Raw genomic sequence first — 19,979 nt, 5'->3', positions numbered from 1 at the left:
GTTGGAAATGAGAAGATAACTTGGAGTTGGGTCTTTCCTTCACCATGTGGGACACAGGGATTGAATTCAGCTGACCAGGTTTGGCTGCAAGCACCTTTACTTACAGAGCCATCTAGCCTGCCCTAGTCTGTGTATGTTTCTAGGCACTTAGTGGGTCTCTCTCACCATCAGTGCAGTTTCCTTCTCCAGCCAAGGGAGAACCCCGAGAGGTGAACTTGGCAGAAGACAGGGAGGCAGGCCAACTCCCTGAGAGATGACCTGGGATGAGGACTCAAGTTGTAATGCTCCAACCATGATGAACAAACAGGAAATCTGATGATTGAGAAATGACAATGATTCAGAGGTCCTCTAAGGGAAAGCAAGCTCCTAGGATCTGTTTGGAGGTTTCCCATGGAAGGTTGACCTCTTGGCACCTCTTCAGAGGTACTCTAAGCAAAGGCTAGACCCCTGGCATCTCTTCATGCTACTTTTTCCAAGCCAAAATGTGCCTACCTCTAAGTCTTCTTCTTGGTATCTACTTTAACAAGTAATATACCAATTGTCCCAGAAAATACTCTTATCAAAGTGTCAAGGTTCAGTGCTTGGAAAAGGTTGGATACTTTTCTCAGTATCTTAGCACTCTAAGGTTTGTCCAAACAGAAGTGCGGGTCTGTGAGCTAGCCAAGAAAAGGACTACTTATGAGACCAGATGAGCATCAACCACTCTTTTTTCCTTTCCTTTCCTTTCCTTTCCTTTCCTTTCCTTTCCTTTCCTTTCCTTTCCTTTCCTTTCCTTTCCTTTCCTTTCCCTTCCCTTCCCTTCCCTTCCCTTCCTTTCCTTTCCTTTCCCTTCCTTTCCTTTCCCTTCCTTCCTTCCTTCCTTCCTTCCTTCCTTCCTTCCTTTCTTCTCAGGATTTGAGTTTCTCATTAGTCTGTGATGACTAGGCTTGGATGTCTGGCCAGTAAGGCCTAGGTATCTCTACCTCACCAACACTAAGATTACAAGTGGACACCATCACCCTTGACTTTTTCACATGGGTTCTGCAACTTGTGTTTGCAAGGCAAACACTTCCCCAACTGAGCTGTCTCCATGGCCACAACTCTTATTCAGTCTTGAACAATGGAATGGGTGTCTCCAAATTGCTTTGTCTTCAAATCATATCAGTCTCCATTAAAGCTGAGAATGATAAGACTTAAAGAAGAGACTCTGAGAAAGCAGACAGCAAGTATTAAGACCACATCCCTTAACCCTCCCAGACACCATATTCCCTGACCTTCCCAGCCACCAGCATGAACTAGATCACATCCCCTAACCCTCCCAGCTACCAGCATGTAGGTATGCTACATGTCCAAGACTGAATCCATCTTGCTGAGTCAGCTTACTCTGACCTTTGACAGGGAAATGTTTATAGACAGAGCACAGACCTGTTGTGCACTGCCCAACCAGGCCAATGTATCAGAGCTGCTAAGAACCATGACCACATTGTATAGATTGTTGCTCCAGGAATATTTTCAGGGGCTTCTCCAGACACTAGGGACTGAGATGGCTTTAACTTAAACACTTTTCTACACACAAGTTCCATCAGTTTTGCTCTTTGAAAGTTATGAAACTAAGGGCCAGCTTCCTTGAGCAACTAGTGCTGGATGATAATCTCTGTTTCCATACTGAAGAGAGGACAGACAACCCTTAAAGTCACTACAGAGCCAAAGCTGACCTTGAACTCAAAAATCCTTCTGCCTCCCTCTCCCAGGTACTGGGATTATAGGCATATGCCATCATGTGAAGTTCTTCTGGGTGCATCTTGAACCTAAATAGCTGGAATCTTTTCAACCATCAGCCCTGCTATAATGCTGCCTGGAATACGCACGCGCGCGCGCGCGCGCGCACACACACACACACACACACACACGCACAGAGAGGGGGAGGAGGAGAAGGAAAAGGAAAAGGAGAGAGAAACAATGGAGCAATGAAGACCAACTTCCCAAATACACCAAGGAGAAGCTTTTATGTCTAATCTACTTAAAGAGATGAGGGGTCTGAAGGATGTATATACCCTGTTCCCACCATGGCTGGGCCTTTTTGATTTTATCTTCTTTATTTTTGAGAAGATGAAGTGAAAGCTCAGTCAGTAAGAACTTGCTGTTCGGACACAAGGATCTGAACTTAATCTTCTGAACCCAGTTAAAAACTTTCAGATGTGGTGGCAGTTGCTTGTCCTGGAGAGGCAGACTTAATTCTCCTTGACCAGGGAGCCCAGCCTATCAGCAAGCCCAGACCAGTGAGAGACCATGGAGAATAAGACTGGACAATACCTGATGAACATTACATAAGGTTAGCCTCTGGCCTCCAAACACAAATGCGCACGTGTGCCCCCCCCCCCTACACACACACATTTTTCTTTATCATTTAGTGAACATGGTCTATGCACTTAGGATGTGTACAGTACTTATTGTAAAAACTAACACATCTGTCTTGTTAAACTTCTGGTCCTCTCTTTATGGTAAGTCCATCCAAAAAAATCTTCTCTTCTGGCCATTCTGAGAGACCTAATTCCATGTTTTGAACGTCTTCTTTGACACCTCCAGAGGTCATTCCAGCTAATGTCTATTGAGCTGATTCTCTGATTCACTGAGAATTGGCAGAGTGGGAATTACAGGCCCTAGAAGGAAATAGATTTTTCCACCCCTTTATTTTGCTGAAACTGTTTCCTCTCACAGTGTGAGTGGAATTTTAAGATGACATCTGAAACCCAGCTGGAAAATGGTATAAATTCAGTAGCTTGAAGTTCTTCCTTCAGGATACCATGCCAAAGGCTGAGGGAGGGTGCAGAGGCTAGGCAAGGGATAGGCTCTTATTGGGCTTGAGTGCGGACATGGAGGAGAGGAAAAATGGAGACCTCAGTGTAGCTGTAAGTCAGCCCTGGGTGTCTGTGGAATAAGAGCCCCCTGCTTGTCAGTGTGATGTCTGGGGCAGTAGAAGTGGTTTTTTGTTTCTGATGCTTTCAGAGTGTTTTGTTTAAAGTGTGTGGGGGACAGGGAACAACCCAGGAAGCCAAGGTCAACAATGAAAAGGATTTTGAATTTACAAAGTTAGCATTCTTCCTACCTCAAGGGGGCATCCCCTACACCTAAGATTGCCTGTAGGTTGGCATTATTCCTGAGAGAAGTCATATAAAAACAACAGTTCAGGGCACCCACTGTTCTAGGAAAATTTGAACAAATACTTTGTTTGGTTTCACAGATTAGAGCACCAGGTACCACGTCCTGAAGTGGGTGGCGGTGTGAGCCAGGAGGGAGGGACTGGTTGCCCATTTAACCCCAGAACTCCACTCCATACAATGGTGACACCACTAATGGGTCCTTCCTCCTCAAATAAACTTCTCTGGAGACTCCCTCACTAACACGCCCAGGGGTGTGTTTCCATGGAGATTCTAACCGTCAAGATGAGCCAGCACAAAACTAGTAACAAATGTGTGAGTGACTGTGGACTCGAGGTTCTAACTGCTATGAGATGGAGAAAAGCCAGGGGCAGGACAAACTCCAGAGCATTTGGTTGGAGTGTGGGGTGGGTGTTGGGGGTGGAGGAGGAGTGTCCCTGTGACCACTCTAGGCCTTCAAAACAGAGCCATGTCTAAACAATACAGAAATGAGCACAGCAGCAAATGCATTTGTGCTTGTAGCTGATACTTCTCTTTCTACATCCACACATATTCTGTCTCTGACTAGTCCGACTGAGGAGGCAACAAACAACAGGGACACCCTGCACCATGTCTGGGACTAAATTTAAAAAATAAAAGTGAAGGAAGTGAGAACAAGCACAAACATTTCAAGTCCCGCCCACACAAACAAGCCCCTCCCACACAAGCCCCTCCCACACAAGGCGCCCCCCACCCCCCGGGCCATTCCTGCCTCGATGGAATGGCACCTACCTCGCTTCAGTCAGATACTCTGTTTCTGCAATAAGGCAAGGAGCTAATGTATCAAGGCGAGCCAGCAAATGTCCCATGAAACATTTTTAGCACCCGCCTGCTCCACAGTTCAGCTTCCACACTTCCCTGCTGGAGCCCTCTCAACAAACAATGGAGGACACAGCTATATGTGGGCTGTGTGTGTGTTTGCAAAAATCCCTAGAAGATGCTGTAAAACTTTTGGCTTAGAACCACTCTCTAGAAAGCCACACTGTGTATTAATTTACAACATCCTTATAGAATTTACCCTCCTTACAGATTCTTTGTAATGAAAATTTGAAACAATCTCAAAATTACAGGAAAGCTGAAGTTATAGTGCTTATCTTTGTGAGAATTCTTTGAGACCAAGTAACTCGTGAGCCACATCTTCCGTGATTTCTGACATATTAGTTTGTTTCCTACAAAGAAGACCCATGGTTAGCATTTTAACTTGTGATTCCCGTATCTCCTGCATTGACAATATGCTCATCAAAACTATGATTTAAAAATGATGTGTTTCTAATTGTGTGTGGTGGTATATGGAGTCACAGGTTTAGAAGGCCAGGGCAGAGGGATTGGGAATTCGAGATTAGCCTAGGCTATGAAATAAGAACCTGTGTCCAAAAGAAAGAAAGGGAAGGGAGGAAGAAGAAAGAGGGGAGGAGGAGGAAGGAAGGAAGGAGGGAAGGAAGGGAGGGAGGAAGGAAGGAAGGACATGAAAAGTGAAAGAAAATAAACAGTTTCAATTCTCCAATCCAATCTCATCCCCTTCCTAGCCTGGTCTAGGACAAGGCTATATAACACAAACACAACTGCATTCACATGTAGCTGTCATGCTACCTTAGCCTCTCCCCCGGATGTGTTCCTCCATTACTGCTTGACTTTCAGGACCATAATCCTCTAGACTATGGTGAACCAGCTAAGCCTGGGACATCCCTCAGCATGGGTTGAACAAGTCCCCATCATTAGATTTTGATCATGCCTTTGGCAGAACATGACAGAGGTTGCTCTGGATCATAGAACATCCTACCAAGATCTATGCACTCCCATGGTCCTGTTAATGGTGAGGCTCACCACTGGCTTGATGGAGGCATCTGCCAGTGTCTCTGACATTTCTCGGATTCTCTTACCCTTAGTAGTCAATTAACATTTTGAGCAGAATAATTAGAAGTTGTATGAATATCTTCTCACTCTATAAACATCTGTGTTAGTAACTTTTCCTGCTGTGACAAGATACCTGGCAAACATTGTTGAAGGAAGGAAGGGAGGAAGAAGGGAGGTAGGGAAGAAGGAAGGGAAAAGGAAGGAATGGAAGAGAGAAGGAAGGAAGGCAGGTAGGATAGGTGAAAGAAAGGGAGGGAGGGAAGGAAGGAGAGGAGAGAGAGAGGGAGAAAAGAAGACATGTAGGCAGGATAGAAGGAAAGAAGAAAGGGGGAGGAAAAAAGAAAAGCAGAATGGAAGGAAGGCAGGCAGGAAGGCTTCTTTTGACTCACAATTTGAGGGTGCGGTGCATTGGGACAGATAACTCTTGGCAGCAGGAGTGTGAATAGCTAGTCACCGTGCGTTCAGTCAGGAAGCAGCAAGAGAAAGGGATGCTTTCTCCTTTGTGTCCCATCCAGGGTCCCAGCCCATGGGATGGTGCTGCCCACACTTAGCAAGGATCTTCTCACATCCATTAATCCAGTCCAGATAATCCTTCACAGGCACATCCAGAGGATTGTCTCATCATCGATTCTAGATCAATGTTAGCCATCATGCCTGGTCAGCACACCAGGACAGTGGCTTTAATTTTAAACATTACATCTGCAGATGTAGTAAACACCAGCAGCTGTCGTTACCGGATGTCAAAGGCCGGGATCTGTGCTGTAAGTTGCTGTCTGAGATCTTCAGAGTGGCCCAATGCTTTGTTATAAGTACAGGAGTTAGAAGTACTTCCTGAGGGACAGCAACCTGCAGATGGAGATACTTGAGCATGCTCACTCACCTGGAATGGACTTTTTATCCCTCTCTCCAGGTTTAGGGAAGCCCCCAGAGGGTACATCTCAAACTCACAATCTCCCAGTTTCTTCCCTCTGAGATTACTTACACGTACCACCGTGTCCAGTACAAATGCAAAATGTTCAGATTTATTTTTAAAAATGAATGTAGGAGCTAGGTCAGTAACGTGTTTGCCTTATAAGCATGAGGACCCTGAGGCAGAACTCACATGCAAAACGATAACAAACAAACAAACAAGCAAAAAAGTGTGCAGCAGTGAACCCATGCAATCTAAGCACTGGGAAGACAAAGACGGGTGGATCCCTGGAGTTCATTGGTCTCCCAGTTTGGGATGTTTGCAGAGCTCTAGATTCAGTAAGAGACTCTAAACAATGAGGTGGATGGGGCCTAAGAAATAACATCCAAAGTTGTCCTCTGACCTCCACTGTACACACCACACACACACACACACACACACACACACACACACACACTCACACACACACACACCCCACACATACATACATACATACATACATACATACATACATACATACATGTGCATACACGAAATAGACTTGTTTTCAACAGTTAGATTGCTGAATAACAAAGTTTGCCATCTTGACAGAAAGCCACTGTGGAAAGTCTGCCAACCCCCTTGCCAAGAAAGGCCTCATGGAAGAGTCTGGATGGATAGTCAGCATCTTGACGATCAGAAGGAGGTACCCCATCCTACATCAAATGGAGCGGTCACTGCAGCGTTTGGACGGGACAGCCCCGTCTCATCCTGGGAAGGAAATGAGGGTGAAGCCCTGCCCTGAACATGAACCCCTATGTTATCTGCCAAGCCTTGCAATGCTGGGAAAAGCAGACAGTGACCATCCCAGCATAATATGACCTGGGTCCTGTTCTACAGTCTGTGAACACAGTGGAGACGTGCAATACCTGTTCAAACCTGCCTAGGTAACATTGCCTTCCGCCCATCTGTAGCCACTGACTCCCCTTCCTAGCCAATATTATTAAACAAAATCCGAGGACCTCACCTTGTCTGCTTCCTGTGTGAGTACATTGGACATTCGGACACAGGATGTGTGTGGCCCCTGAGTGGTTAAAATTCTGTTAAAATGCTTGCGGTGCCGCGAGATGACCTGTACTTACCTACACTAGTTGTTGTTAGCAGATTTCAAGTGGTAATCCCTGTGGCTGCTTTGGTGATTGATCTTCATTTTCAACTTGCCGGGCTTTAGAATCACCATGGAAACAGACTTCTAGCTGTGTTTATAGGTGGGGGACTTCTCCTTAACAAGGAGGACTCTCTTTGAAAATGGGCAACGGCACCCTGTGGCTAGAGTCCCGGACTGAATAAAAAGGACCACAGTGACCAGAACCCAGCATCTTTCTGATCCTGACTGCTGATGTAATAAGTCCAGCTGCCTGATGCCCTGTCCCCAGGACTTCTTGTCAACACAGAACACCCTCAAACTGGGAGCCAGAATGAAGCCCTTCTTCCTGAAGTTGCTTTTGTTTGAGATTTCGTCACATCAATGAGAAGTAGCTAATGCTGTTCCTATGAAGTAGGTGACCTGGGTTCAGCTGCATCTCGGCCTCTGTGTTCTGTCTTGATAAATAAGCAGTTACTCTTAGCACAAGCGACAGTGCTGGAGGGACCTCCTAAGGGACCGTGGCACAGGTATAAGATTGACAGAGAAGTGGGTAGTTACATCCCTCCACCTGGAATTACTTCCATTTGTTACCCCCCAAATCTGAATAATCCAAGCCATGTGTCAGTCTTCAAATATTTAGCAAATCCCACCGTGTGTCACTAGCTTCTGAATCTGCAGTGATGAACACTGAACAAGCAAGAAAGGTAGAAGTTTCTTTCCTAAATAAATAAATAAATAAATAAATAAATAAATGGCCAGCAAGGATGAGATTCAGGCAAGTGTCAAGTGAGGACAGATTGCCACCCACTTAGGACTCAGGACATGCTGGTTGCTCATAGACAGTGATCACAGTCAAAGCTCACAGCCGAGTTGGAGACTCACTTCTCTCTCTCCTACTCTAACCCCATTTAGCTTTTCATCACGTTAGGTTGAATGACCACCACGAACACATCTCCTGATATCAACAGAGGAGACTTGGATAGTTCCTCCTATCAATGCTTTCCTATCAATGCTTTCCTATCAATGATATAGAGGTCAGAGTCCTGACCATCATCATATCTTCAAGAGAGTGAAGACAAAAGGCAAAGTTAGGTATAGATCTAGGGTTGGTCCAGACCTGACTAAATACTGTGCAGTCTCTCCTTCCACTAGACTAGAATGAACACTAGAATCATCTCAGTGCAAAGCTTTGAAGACCCAGAATGCAAAGCGAAGACAGACTGGGTAAGACAGACTGTGTAAAGCCAACCCACCCCAAGCTGGTCCCGGGGCCAATTAGCTGGCCAGCCTGTCTGAGTGGAACGAGGCAGCTCTCAATGAATCCCACTATTTTTATAGCAAGGCGAACTCCGAGAGTTGTCTGGGATTTATTTCAGGCCCTCTTTAGGATGGGAAAGTAAAGATTCCCTGTTTGTACAAGCCACTACATGTTTACAGAGAGATTCTGAGCAGACTGCCAACTGCAGAACAGGGGCTGGCCTAGTTTTGAAGAGAATCTTAATTAGTAACACCAGCAAAAAAAAAAAAAAAAAAAAAAAAATCCCATTTGGACCAAGATTCCATGTCCCTGAAGTTGTCGTCTCAATTATCCTAAGGTTTATGGATGACTCTTTATTTCTGGAACTATCTTGTGAAGATGGAGTAAAAGAATCTCAAACGATATATTTATCTCATTACATCAAAGGGGAAAATTCCAGCAACTCCCGGCTCACATGTACAGGGGCGAGCACATTGCAGCAGTGTCCACCCTGAGGCTCGGACTTCCTTTGCAAGCCCTTCTGTCTCAGGAAAGACAAGTTTCCTTGCCGCCACCCTGGATGGTGTTCTGGATGTCTAGGTGGGCCCCCGGGTGATGCTGACATTGTTACTTTGCAGACCATAGTTAGTGCACGGAGGGTTTAGCCAGTGCCTGCACATCTGAAAAATCCTTACTCAAAAGTGACACCCAGGGCTTGGGGAACTGGCTCTGTAAAATACAGGATCACTGGGACTCACAGTGAGCCTAGCTTTATTGGGGAACTCTGGGGACAATGACCAAATGCATCTCAAAAACCAAAGCAAACAGTGCTGTGTGAATGTCAGTAAAGATTGACCTCTGACCTCCAGATGCATTAGCTCACATGCATGTGACAAAAGAAGCGCGGGAAGGAAAGAAGGTTGTGGAGCTGAGGGGGACTCTTATACAGGGTTGGGGAGCAGCAATACGAGAGAATGAAGTACTTGGAGGAGGGGAGGCACTCACTCTGTCCCTAGAGTACCTGGCTATTGCGTGGTCTTTTCCAGGCCTCAGGAGCTATACTCTGAGAAGATGTCACCTAATGTCCTTCATATCCTCCTCCAGAGTCTCCCTGTGGCCAGCCAACTCTTTCCTGCCTTCTGCTGCAGGGTCAGAGAGTTAGTGGGTGGTTTGGATTTGCATTTTGGAGCCTCGGCTTTGGCCATCTTCACTAGCTGATCTTTAAGGAGGGACCCTGTTGAGGGCTGGGTTGATGCAAGGCTTCTCCTGAGTCTCTAATGAATGGAGAAGGAACTGGGGTGGTTCAGAGTCAGTAATAGCCTGGGGTCAGAGCCTTGGGGGAGCTGCAGCTTCAGATCCTGAGAGCCCAACTCTTCCCACCCTAAGAGGCTATGATTATCAGTCCTGAGATATCCTGTGTTCCCTTCGTGTAACATTGTCTGATTAGTTTCCCACTGACTTCATTCCGTTGTATGACAGCTTTCTGCTGGCACTGTCCCATTTCTCCCCTGGAAAATACAAGATGCCATTCTTCTTAATCAGCTTGCTTAGCCTAAGACAGCTTGTGCAAGACCTCCCAGCCTCAGCTTTTCCTTGTCTTATCTCCTGGCCATCCCTCTTAGGACCCTTGTCACCGAAGGATGACCTGCTTATCCGGAACCCCCTTTGCCACCTCCAGAAGGGGTTATTACAGAGTCCTGAACCACTGCTTGAGACCTCCAGCTCAGTTTCTGTGCTGCCCAGGCAGCTCAGACAGTGACATGTCTAAGTGTACAGAAGAGTAACCGCTGCCCCCTCGCTTCACCTTCCCCACACTTATCTACCTTAATCTGTGATAGATGTTTTGGAAATAAGGATTTTTCTTAGCAGAAGCAAAGGTTAAGACGGAAGATGAAAAATAAACTGTTAAGCACGGCTGTCTATATCCGTGAGCCCAGCTCCTGGGAGGTGGAGGCAGGAGGATCAAAGTTCAAAGTTATTGTTGGCTACATAGTGAGTTTGAAGCCATTCCGGGGCTTCATGGAATCCCTGGGTCCAAACAGCCAAGGAGGTTGGGGAGGTGTCACGGTTTATAAAGTGCCTGCTGTGCACGCGTGAGAAGCAGAGTTCGATCCTCAGAGCCCGTGCCTGTTTGTGACCCCAGGACTCAGGTGAAAATGGAGGGGTGCTGGTGCATGCTGCTCAGTCAGTTGACCTGAGTCAGGGACCTTCAGCTTCAACGAGGGAGCCTGTCTTAAAATGTGAGGTACGGAGTGAAAGAGTGAAGAAAACACTTGGAATGAACCTGCAGCCCCCACACGCCCATGCGTCTGCACGCACACACAACACTCCAACACATAGACACGTAGACACACAGACGGAGATGAGTGAACATGAAAATAAAGCGCAGCTATTAACCACAAACAAAGACACGAGCTGGTAGGATGGCTTCCCCTCATATGTTCGGTGAAGGAATAACGGAATCATGTTCAGGGTCCACCTTCTGTGGGGGACGGTGAAGGACTTAGCTTTCCCACATCTTCTGGATGATAATCTGGCTGCTGGGGTCAGGGGTCACAGAAGCAAAGGTCAGTGTCATCCAGTGTGCCCTCAACTGTGTCTTCCCTCAGTTTCCATGGATCTGTAATGGGAGGAGCAGACGTGGTTGTTTAGATTGCTCATATACTGTAACATTTTTGGCACTCTGTCATTTGAGCGAATTTGTTTACTCACAGAACTCTCCAGAAGCCTTAATGAACTAGGCACAGTCTGAGGACTAAGGCTAGTACCACAGTCTGAGGTACTCAGGTATCCTTTTCATATAGATTGTTAGACAGAGGGGGGGGAAGGAGGGAATGGGAGAGGAAGAGAGAGAGGGAGAGGAGGGGAAGGAGGAAAGGAGGGAGGGAAGGAGAGAGAGAGAGAGAGAGAGAGAGAGAGAGATTAAGATTGAGATTTAATTGTATGTGGAAGTCCCTGATTGTCTTTCAAAACATTTCCTAGGTCAAAAATATCCACAAATGCCTCCCTGTGACCATCACCAACACTCTGTGTTGGTTTCTCTCACCTTGTCTTATACTTGGTGCGTCATACTCTTACAACCCAAAGATTCAGAGCATGTAGTTTATTCTGGGCCATGCTATACCAACAGGGAATCTATGACACTATGGTCTCTCCCAACTCTTACACCAGTCGTCTTTGCCTCCTACTGACCCTGAGTGAAACGCTTCGAAGATGGGCCATTTGCCTTCTGTAAACCATGAATGTCAGAGAGAGTGAAAGGAAAGGTTAGTCAAGAGTCCCTGACATTTTAGTCAACAACAGACCACATACATGGTGGTGGACCTTCAGGATTATGTTGGGACTGTGAAAGTCCCACAATCTAGTGACATCACAGCCATCACTCACCGCTCAACGGGGTGCTCACACATGTGTGGTCAAGTTTTGAAACAATTCCACTGCACAGCCAGCTGTGAAAAGGCATTGTGCACAGGGGCGGGGAGACCGGCAGCTCAGTCAGTAAAGTGCTTACCTCGCAAACTTAAAGACATGAGTCTAGTCCCCAAAACCCACATTTAAAAAGCTGGGTGTGGGGGCTGGGGATTTAGCTCAGTGGTAGAGCGCTTACCTAGGAAGCGCAAGGCCCTGGGTTCGGTCCCCAGCTCCGAAAAAAAGAACCAAAAAAAAAAAAAAAAAAAGCTGGGTGTGGTGGTGCTCTGTCTTCCCAACACTGTAAGGAATGGACAGACGGATTCCTAGGGCTCACTGGAAAGCTGTCTGCATGCTTCAGGTCGGTGAGAGACCCCATCACTCACTGAGAACAAGATGAAGTCAGTGAACTGATTATCCCTGTGGTAAGACATGTGCGCTGTGAGCCTGACCACACGGATCGATCACCAGAACTCACATAAAGGTGTGGGGGGAGTGACCTGACTCTACACAGTTGTCCTTTGACTTCTGCATGTGCTGTGGTACTGAAATTCCCACAAGTACACACTGTACACACACACACACACACACACACACACACATACACACACACACAGATAGATGTGCGCACACACACACACACACACACACACACACACACATATATATATATTCAATTTAAAACAAACAAGATGTATAGCACTCAGGCGCATGAACACACACATACACACAGAACATAGTGATCATGATGTGCACAGTGCCCAACACTTAACAATGACAATAATTGGTTGCTGGCTTGAGTGGGTCCTATACTAGACATTCAGTCATAATTTCCGAATGACTTCCTTCTCGTATGAAAGTTTCCTGAAAAACGTTGTGCTGTGTTACACCAACTGCAGACTCATACACCTTTAATTTACTGTCTCTCTTCACTGTATTGTTTTCTCTGGTGTGTGACTTGGTCATCTTAAATGGTTTCCTGTTTTGTTTGTTTTTTGTAATGGCCTACTGCCCCAGGCAATACATTACATTTCTCTCTCTCTCTCTCTCTCTCTCTCTCTCTCTCTCTCTCTCTCTCTCTCTTCTCTCTCTCCCTCTCCCTCTCCCTCTCCCTCTCTCTCTCTGTGTCTCTCTCTTTCACATACATACACATACACACACACAGACACACACACACAGACACACACACACATGCACAGAGACACACACACAGACACACACACACACACACAAAAGACTGTGATATCAGGGTTATCGGACAATTGTGAATATAATGCTAGGATTCTTATCATGCTAAGATCCCAAGGACATATTGAAAATGTATCACAGATTAATTGTAAAACAGAACTTAAGAATTCAAAAGCAGACGGAAATATCTATGATACATTTTATTTGCTGCCCTGAAAGAGAAGAGTAGGAAAAGAAAGAAACATTGAATAGTCCCAACGTTTTCTAGAATTACGGGTGTGAAGAGGATGGTAAGTCCCAAGCGGAGTGAGTGAAAGGATTCTCACTGCCTTCCCTTCACACACAAGCAGTAGAAAAATAAATAAATAAATAAACAACAACAAAATGAAATCAGAGAGAAAAGCTTGAGAGTAATAAGAAAAGACAATGACTCCAGTTAGAACCAACTGCTGAATTCTCGAAAGTGGTCCCAAAGAGCTGCAAACCAGTAGAAAACATCCTTCAGAAATTGGAAGAAAGTGACCACTGAAATGGACATTTATAGGCAGTATGCCCACAGTCCCAATTTGTTGGTAAAGCAAAAGGCAAGAGCCAATCCCAGCACAGCATTGTCAAGGAAACCAGCAGCCGCAGTATATGGCTTGCCTCAGCAAACGACCAGGTTCAAGGTTTTGTAAACACGTCCATTTCCAATCTGTCATTGACTTGGACTTCCATTTGACTTTGTCCAACAAATCAAGTATATTGATTAGCTATGGACAGTGCAGGATTACCAGTGTGGTACCCAGGGTTAAGATTCTTCCCTCATCCTGCTTCTCTATTGCTAGACTACAGACTGGCAGCCTCCATGAGCTACACGTAACAGTGAGCTGCCAAAGGATTCACTTCAGATGAGAGGAAGGTGATTCCCCAGGAGGAGCAGCTATACAAGAACGAATAGATGCCCAGGAAATGACTGGTCTTGTTGGAAACACACTGGCTGGAAATCTGAGTATTGACTTTTACACTGAAACAGTTCCTTAACTCCCTTTAAGGAAAGCTAAGCTGAGTTAGAGGGGCTGCTCATTAAATCAGACTTTCCTTTTCCTGTGTGACTCTCACTGAGGGAGGGAGGGAGGGAGGGAGGGAGAGGGAGAGGGAGAGGGAGAGGGAGAGGGAGAGGGAGAGAGAGAATATTCCCTCTTTTAAAATAAAATGCACAGTCTTTAATGGTTACTTTTCCATGACTACATAGAAAATAACGACAAAACACTTGAGAAATTGTCTCTGAAAAAAAAAAAACTACTAGAAACAAATTTAAGAATCAACTGTATTTTCTCCTCAGCATCATTAGGAAAACAGCAAAAATAAGCAAAGCTGACAGAGCCATGGATCAGGCAGGGATCCAGCGGGGTGTGAAGCTGCAGGGCCAACGCCTTCTTGTAAATAACTGTGTCTCAGGATAAAGGGACAGGTTATGGGAGTTCCGAAGCAATGAGAGCCTAAGAAGCCAATTCTTGCAGGAAAATCAGAACCGTTCCTTTGTGCCACGCTAATTAGTGAGAGAATCCAAACTAAATATCTGCCCTCATCTTCCCTTTTCCATCTCCCCTTACTAAGGTATTTAGTCTCTTTCATACGCAATGTTTGGGTTCCTCCTCTCCACGGACAGCCTTTCAGGGTATAAATTCCTGTATATGCACAGATACACAATCATGCTATCTTCTGACTCCTACAAACCTGGGCGATTTGTGTTCCATGGAAGTGAGCAGACTTTTGACTTAAATCCACCCATTCTCCTGCAGTCAACACCACACGGGCCAACATCCTAGCTGATCTAAAACTGTACAGTGTCACTCAGCCCTGGTGACAAAGTGACCATAAGTGGTTACCTCCTTCTTTTGTACTAAAATGCTGTTCAGGATGCTCTGTGAACTCTGAACCCAGCCCTGCTGCTCTGCTCAGACACACAGGTAGCTCTCAAGGCACCATCTTACCTGGAGGTTAGAGTTTTGAGACACAGACTATCCAACGACACTTTTCAGATAGCATCCTTGTTGGAGTTCTTCAACTGTTCTGTCTGGCCCTTGGATTTCACTCTCACAGTCTGGCTCTCTTCCATACCTCTCCCCTAGCTCTTTACCTGCCCACCCTCCTTTCCCTCATCTCCCATGTAGGCCTGTTACTAGAATCAGGCACTCACCTCCGGTCCCCCTTTCCACCTTTGCTTGGTTTTCTCTTATGCTTATTAGTGAGGAAAAGTGTTAACATTTCTTCTAGGCTCCGCCCCACAGTTACCTGGCAGCAGCCAGGTATGCCTGACTCGGTATTAAAGGGACTGCTTGCCCCCTCCTCTCTCTCTCTTGCTCTCTTGTCCTCTTGCCCTCTTGCCCCTCTGTCCCTTTTCTCCCCCTTCCCCTCCCTTCTCTCTCCATGTGTTCATGGTTGGCTTCTATTCCTCCTCCTCCTCCTCTTCCTCCTCCTCTTCCTCTTCCTCCTCTTCTTCCTCCTCTTCCTCCTCCTCCTCTTCCTTCTCCTTCTCTCTGTCTCTCTCTCTGTCTCTCTGTCTCTCTCTGTGTCTCTCTGTGTCTCTCTCTGTGTCTCTCTGTCTCTGTCTCTTTGTCTCTGTCTGTCTCTGTCTCTGTCTCTCTCTCTCTCTCTCTCTCCCCCCACACCCCCTACTCTGTCCCCATTACGTCCCTCAACTCCCATCTCCATGCCCTAAGTAAACTCTATACTGTACCATTGTGTGGCTGGTACCACAGGGGGACGGGATGCCTGTGCACGGGACCGCAGAGGCATCCCGTCCCCTATACCATACCATGCCTCCACCTAACATATCCCTGGCTTCTTTTCCTTTTTTATAAAACACAAGTGCATCAGGGCAGAGGTGGGGTGGGTGTATGCACACATGGAAGCAGGTGCAATCTACCTCGTTTGAGATAAGATCTTTCACTGAGACCTGAATCTTAGCCATTAAGCTAGACTGACTGGCCAGTGAGTCCCAGGAATCCTTTTAACTGCAGCTCCTCAGCACCGAGGTATCAAGTCAGCATCACTACATACAGTTTTTCATTTTTTTTCATTTTTTTTTAATGCTGAAGGAGGCAGGAACCTAAGACCAGAGAGGGCATGACCCTGGATTGTAAGGGTAGATGCGGTAGGTAACTCCAAGGAAACAGTGTCTTCCAGACACATCAGGGTCTACACGCATACAAGCTCACAGAGGTGGGCACACAGGAGACATGGGCAAGCTCAAACCAGATACAATCCCAGCACCTAGTAGAGGAAGTGGACACAAAGCCTCACCCATCACCACGCAGCTGTTTGTAATTGATACCTGCTGAAGGGAAAAGCAGATTTCTCCAATGGAGTGTGGCTGGGTGCGTCAATCGCACAGCAGGCCAGGCCCCATGCCTAGGGGTAGCTTGCAACACAAAATGAACTCAGATTTTTTTTTTTAGGATTTTTGTTTCATTTTGTCTTGTTTAGACATGTGTTATCATGTTTCTTTTTGTTTATTTGGTTCGATTTTCATTTTTAATGTTCTTAGGGGTTTTTTTGAAAAGAGAAAACGAAGTCGAGTAGGTAGGGCAGTGGGAAGGATCTGGGAGGAGTTAGGAAAAGAAAAAACATGATAAAATATGTTGTGTATTTTTTAAATAACAAAAGAATAAGGATTACATAAAATAAAAGAAAAAATAAAGATAATTTTTCATACAATATTTTAATCATATTTTTCTTTTCCTTCAGCTCCTTCCCAACCCCCATCCACTCAACTTCATGTTTTGTTTCTCTCTCAAATAAATTAATAGTAACAAAATCAAATCAGTCAAACCAAGATGGATGCATGCATGTATGCTTGGGTGGGTGGGTGAGGAATGGATGGATGGATAGATAGATAAATACATAGATAGATAGATAGATAGATAGATAGATAGATAGATAGATAGATAGATAGAAGAAAAACAAAAGCCCAATAATACAAAAGAGGGCACTTGTGTGTGCACACACACATATATACAAACATGTAGTTCATTTCGTGTTGACCAACTACTCCAAGGCAAGGGGCCTGCCCTGCAGGGAGATCGATAACACCCAGTCACACTCTGCTGGAGAAATCTGCTTTTCTCTTCAGCAGCTATCAATTGCAAATAACTTCTTGGTGATGGGTGGGACTTAGTGTCTACTTCCTCTTCTTGGTGCTGCGATTTTGTCTGGTTTGAAATTATGCAGGTCTACTGTGGACTGTCATAGAGTTCACACATGTATCAGCCCTCTAGTGTCTTGGAAGACGTTGTTATCTACCATCCCTGGCTCTTACAATCTTTCTTCCTCCTCTTCATCATAGATCCCTGAGCCATGAGAGGAGAGGTTTAATGAAGACATCCCATTTTGGACTGAGTACTTCAAATTCTCTCACTCTCTGTACACTGTCCAGCGTGTGTCTCTTGGCATGTTCACAGCTTCTCATACTTAAATGGCAAACACTCTACCAAGTGAACTATCTCCTCAGCCCCAACTATTATTATTATTTTGTGGTCTGTGTACATGTTAGGCAAATGTTTTCCTACTGAGCAACATCTCTGGCTACCTTTGCTCTGGACACTTTATCCTGTCTTTCCACAATATCCAAAGGAACTTCTGCATTCTTCAGGCAAGAATAGAGACTTATAATACGAAAGAAAGCAATTCACAGGGGAAATGGTACCAGAAAAGTATCCCCAACATAGAAAGTCCAAATCAGTATGACTATGGCTAGTGTGTGTGTGTGTGTGTGTGTGCATGCATGCACATGTGTGTCGATGAGTAAATAGATTTAAGTATACACATATGTTTGCATGTGTAGACCCAAGGTCAGTCTCGGGGGCAGAGTCTCTTTCGGGGCTGGAGCTTACCAAGTGGACCAGGTTGGTTGGTCCATGAACCTTAGGGCTCCTCCTGTCTCTGTTTTTCCAGCAGTACTGAGATTCTACACCAAACCATCATGCCAGATCTTTCATTGGTTTCTGGGATTCAAACTTAGGTTTTCATACTTTCATTTTACCAAGAGGGCAACCTCCACAGTCCAGCAGTTCTTCTTTGGAGATAACAAATTCCAACCTTAGTCATGTTAAGTTATAAGATAATTTAGTGTGAGGTTTTCAGGAATCTCAAAGAATATTCAGGAAAACCAGAGAATACAATATGACCACTGGGCTAGCAGCCCCAGAGTCAGGGCAGAGCCAGAAAACCCATAGTATCATCCTGCTGGAACTGCTCACATCTCAGCACCAGGGCATCCTCACCATCATGTCAAGCCATCAGCTGCCTGACTCCTCTGTCCTTAAGCCACTGCCTCAAAGGTGAGACCTCAAAACAGCTGAGGAGTCCATGCCTAGGCCTCTACTGATACACATTCATCAGGAAACAGAGAGAAGGGACAAGTGATACCAGAATCTCATTTCCTAGGAAGCTAGACATTTCCTCCCTGGGGCCACAAACATCTAGGAGGCTGGACTCGAGGTGGCCAGGTGCAGTGTTCACTACAGATAGCTAAACAATACACCTGTCGTTATCTGATTACACCACACATATGTTAAAGGTATATTTCCAGCCTCTTAGAAAGGCTTAAAATATTAGCACATGCTAACTAATAAAAAAACAGCAGCAGGTCTGGGAGGATGGGGCCAGCATAGCATGCTCCTCTGGTATGTGTTGTGCCAGATCCATAGGGGACACATGCCAGGACCCCTAAGTCCAAGACGCCATAGTTCCCAATGTGGATTTCCTCCATCCATCCACTTCTTCCAATTTGACCATGAAAGGCTTTTTTAAATCATGTCTCACCTCTCCTGATTCTTTCTAGGACCCTGATCATACTCTTAGTTAATGTATTTGCTTTTGGTACTAGGCAGGGAACCCAGACTCCACTCATGTTAAACACATAGGCTATCATTTACACATCACTCTTGTGAATGTACTCAGAAATACCCACCTCTCAGCCAGCCATGCATGATGGTAAGACCAAAGGTATTTTAAGGAGCTGAGATATTTCAACAAGTTTAATGGTTCTAATGAGAAATATTCCCTATAGGGAGCATGTATATGAGCACTTCATTGGTGCAGATTGGGGGAGGTCTTAGAACCTTTAGGAGGTGGAGTCTTACTGAAGGAAGTCATTATGGGGTTAGGCTCTGAGAGTATAGAGCCTTACTCCACTCCCAGTTCGCTCTCTTCTTCCTGCTTAGAGTTGAAGAATGATCTCTCAGCCTCTTGCTCCAGTCAACCCTGTCATGGTAGACTCACCCTCTGGGGACATGAACCAAAATAAACTCTGTCTTGCATAACTGCTTTGCTCAGGCTGTTTTATCATAGCAACAGAAAGGGTAACTAATCCAATGAGTTAAATATTTATTGTACAAGTGTAAGAAACTGGGTTTGGATCCCTAGGACTCATGGGGAGAATCAACCACACATATCTGTAATACCAGCACTGGAAGGTGGAAGCAGGTAGAGGCCCATAAGCCAGGCAGCCTAGTCAAACAGATGAACTTCAGGTTCATCGAGAGAGCCTGTCTCAAAAATCCAAAGTAGAGAATGATCCAGCAAGACATATAGCCTGGAGGCACACTTCACAAAAGATGCCTCGATATGTGTGTAAGGTACCAGGATAGCTGAGCTGTTATTACAGAAGAAGCTTAGGATAGGACTGGTTCCCAATTATTTCTTTCCTTGCACTGAGGCAGCCCAGGGCCCTGCGTGTACAGCCAGAAGGCTACAAATAGAAAGAAGGCCACAACAGGCTCAGAGTTGATGAGAAAAGGCAAGCTGGTCCCCCAGCCAGAGGTCAGCATCTGTCTCAGGAGAGGGGAAAAGGCAAGATGCTGCAGAAAGAGCTAAGGGTATAGTTCAGTAAGCAGTGTACTTCCCTAGCACGCAAAGGCCTGGGCTCCATCCCCAGGATGGCATAATGGTACATGAACGGTACATGTCTGTAATCCCAGAACCTGGGAGGAGGCAAGGAGGTAGCAGGAGGAGGCAGTAGGATTAGAAGTTTCAGGCCAGCTGTCGAGATGGCTTAGCAGTTAAGAGCACTGATTGCTGTCCCAGAGGATCCAG

General features: G+C 45.6%; 1 long non-coding RNA gene across 1 annotated transcript in view; it reads right to left on the bottom strand.

The window, feature by feature from the left end:
• LOC147999631 (uncharacterized) overlaps positions 1-19,979 on the bottom strand; it is an 88,103-nt gene that overhangs the window by 58,883 nt on the left and 9,241 nt on the right. The window contains exon 2 of the long non-coding RNA XR_015644267.1: positions 10,783-10,923. This is a non-coding gene — a long non-coding RNA (uncharacterized LOC147999631). The remainder of the gene's footprint in view (positions 1-10,782; positions 10,924-19,979) is intronic.

Source organism: Rattus norvegicus, chromosome 19, assembly GCF_021556685.1.
Source record: "Rattus norvegicus strain SHRSP/BbbUtx chromosome 19, alternate assembly SHRSP_T2T, whole genome shotgun sequence".
Taxonomy (NCBI): Eukaryota; Metazoa; Chordata; class Mammalia; order Rodentia; family Muridae; genus Rattus; species Rattus norvegicus.
The sequence above is the reverse complement of the archived record's forward strand: the minus strand, read 5'-3'. Positions and strand labels throughout refer to the sequence as shown.